Source organism: Hyperoodon ampullatus, assembly GCF_949752795.1.
Source record: "Hyperoodon ampullatus genome assembly, chromosome: 3".
NCBI lineage: Eukaryota > Metazoa > Chordata > Mammalia > Artiodactyla > Ziphiidae > Hyperoodon > Hyperoodon ampullatus.
Genome location: NC_136916.1, coordinates 35,469,862 through 35,473,474, shown reverse-complemented (window position 1 = coordinate 35,473,474; position 3,613 = coordinate 35,469,862).

Sequence of the window (3,613 nt, the reverse complement as noted above, 5' to 3'; positions counted from 1 at the left end):
CCTTTGCTTTCTTCATTTGGTTGGGCTTCATTTACTTCCACAGAGTAGATACTCAATAATTGCTGGGGGGAGGAAAAAAAGAATAAAATATAGTTAGGGAATCTAATCAGATCCATTTTTCCCCCCAGATTTATTGAGATATAATTGACATATCATTGTGTAAGTTTAAGGTGTACATACAATGTGTTGTACATAAATACATACAAATTGCATTTGCCAATTATACCTCAATAAAACTGGAAAAAATCCACATTAAAAAAAAGAATGAAGGAAGGAAATAAGGAATCTTTGTTTTGTTCCTTTGCTTAGAAGGGCTACTAGCTTTTTGCCATTCGACAAAGTTTTGGCTTTTGTTTTAGGGTAGCCACCTCTTTAGAGTGTTAAGAAGTGCTTTTCATCAATATTTGTTTAATTTTTTCTATAAAGGTAGTCCCTTGACTTTTGTAGAAAATGACAGAGTAAAGTAAAAGCACATGGGCTTCCTTTCCCATATTTCATTAAATATCCATGAAGATATGCAAATAGAAAAACAAATCTCCCTCAGCTTCAGGAACTTTGGATAAAATTAAACATGTCACAATCTAGGTACTAAATACAGTACTAAATACTGTACTAAATACAGCTCCACGGGGTACTAAATACAGCTCTGCGGGGCTGGATTAACAGCTAATTCCTCCATGCCTTTTAGTGTAAACCAGTGCTAAGTGAGATCCAGCCTTGGCTGACCTCCCCATCAACAGCCCCTAACTCATTGCTTTGCCAGCAGGATGAACCAGGCTTCTCTAGAAGAGTCTTGCCCTCTGGCGTTCCCAGCAGCACATGAATGGCTACGCCCACCAGAGACTGGGGAGGTAAGCAGGGAAGACCTTTGTCCTCAGCAGAGGATGCCAGGGCTGAGATGAAGGAGACAGCTAAAATCTCTCCTTGAAGCTTCCTTTTGGCTTCATGCACAGGCAGGACTTAAAATCCAGAATTGTGTTCCGCTTTCCCCCTCCTTATCCTCTGAAATAACATTCATAGTCACAAGGGGGAATTTCTTCCTGGCTTGCTGGGTTGAGGCTCTTTGAATTGCCTGGGGAACTGGGATAGAGACCTGTGTAAAACAAAGATCAGGAAACCTGCCCTCAGCCTCAGGCTTGTGAAAGGGAGATGGAGCCTCCTGAGGGGCCCGAGGACAATCCAGGCACACTGGGCACTCTCCACCTGGGACACTGTTTGTTAATGGATGGAGCACCTGAAAACAGAAGAGACATAGGCTTTGTGTAAAAAAACCTGTGAAGACACACATCACAGTGAAGACTGAGAAAAAGGGCTTTCTCAGAAATACATCTATTGCAGTAGAATTTAAATTCCAAGGGGACAGACCCTTTTCCATTCACTCTTTTATCCTAGCTCTTGGAACTGGGTTTGACACATACTCATCACTTCATAAATGTATTTTTAAAAATTTTTAAAAATTTGAAGTGTAATTGATTTCCAATGCTGTGCCAATCTCTGCTGTGCAGCAAAGTGACTCACTTATACACATAAAGACATTCTTTTTTAATATTCTTTTCCATTATGGTTTATCACAGGATATTGAATATAGTTCCCTGTCCTATACAGTAGGACCTTGTTGTTTATACTTCATAAATATGTTTTGAAGAATGAGTGTAACACAGAAGCAGTTTACAAAGTACCTGCTTTGTATTTTAAATAAATAACAAGACATCATTTCCTCTTTTAAGAATGATCAGGCCATGAAAGGAAAAGAATGCACTGTCCAACCCGCCAGAACCATTGGTTCTGATTCAGTAGGCCTGGGGTGGGGCCTGGGATCCTGCACTTCTAACAATGGTCCACAGGAAGCTGGTGCTGCTGGGGTATATCACACGCTGAGCAGTAAGAACTTAACAGTCTGGGAAGTAGCTCCATGCAGGAAGCATTAACTCTTCCTGTGTCTCAGCACCAAGATGGATAGCTTACATCTCAAGAGATACAGGGAGTGCAAGTGATGGTCCAGTGTGGAGGCCAATTACTCTAGAAGTTAAAAAAAAATACAGAAAACAATGTATATTTTGATTCAAATAAAAAGGAAATGACGTTCTTAGGCAGCCTTGCTATTCAGAAACAAAAGCTTTTCATCATGCTTTGATTAAAGGTAAGGCGCTTTCTTAATCTGGATCCATTGACTGAACAGCTGGACAAATCCCAGTTTGGGAAATTATTGCCAAATGTTGTGGAATCTCCCTTACCATGCTGGTTCTACAGTTTGGTTGGAATTCTGTGCTTGGGACAGATGGATGTTGGGGAAATTACTTTGCTTCACTTAATGTCACAGACCCTGGGACTTGTGCGTGATTATTACCAAAACCACCGGTAACGAACACTTTTCCAAATTATGACTCATTCCCCTTAGCTGACTCTTCACATTGTCTGCTTAGCCGTACCGTCCTGATCACTCCTTTTGTCATCTGACTTGCAGACGGGTGCCTGATCTCCTTTGATATACTGTACATGACATCCTAACAAACTCCTCTCTTTAATCAAAGGAATCAGATGTATGCCACCGTCAGAAGTTGGGTGGGGCGAACACAGAGCAGATGTGTTCCTGCAGGTCAGATGGAATGAGTGGATTTGGAACATACACTTGGCATAATCTTTAAATTAACCCTAGGATCTAATTTTAAAATAAAACCCCACATTTTTTCACAAGGCAGAGACATTGTAGCCAGCAGCTTTTAACAGCAGCAAAAAAGCAGAAGTCCTGAGATAACTTTCCATAAATCCATTTAGAAGGATAGCATTACATGTGAAAATTCTTGGGCCACAGACTCTCACCTTTTAAAATATCTAAAGAAAAAACACTTTCACATTCAAACACCAGAAGGGATATGTATCTGTGAATTTTAAAGCAGCCTTGCAAATAAAGACAAATATACTACTGACCTATACATATGAATTTTTAAAAATCATAATGCCAGATGTATGTCCACAGTAGGATGGAAATAAGTATTATTTTTTTTAACAATTCTGCAGAATTGTTTTCTTTCAAAAGGGGAACAGGTACTCAACAAAGGGTCTGTACTGATGGACATGCTCAAGAAGTGCTGGGATGAGATGCAGATGGTGAGCCAGAGGTTGGACTAATTATCTGGCAAGGGCTCTTTTAAACCTGGTATATCAGAGATTCTGTGTCTGAGACAGCCACCCATTTCCTTCAGTCCAGCTCGAGGCTGCTGCATATGGTCAAGGAAGGGCCATACTGATATGTATAAAATAGATAACTAATAAGAACATGCTGTATTAAAAAAAAAAAAAAAGGAATGGCCATACTGGATGTGGCTGTCTGGGTCCAGTTCCCTCCCGCCCCTTAACCTGCCTGCTCTGGATACCCAGCGCTGCCTGCCAAACCTTTGCATAGCAGACTCCCATCATGCCCTGCACTGGCTCTTCTCCCAGCTCACCTTCTCTGGCAAATGACACCTGCCCCTCCCAGCCCTTCTATGGTGGCCATCAATATCACTTCTGGAAAGGAAGAGAACAATCAAACTGCTCTCCTAGAATTCTCTCCTTTATCCACAAACGGCTTCCTTATTTTCATCATTTTCACTTTTGGGAGACAGGGTGAGAA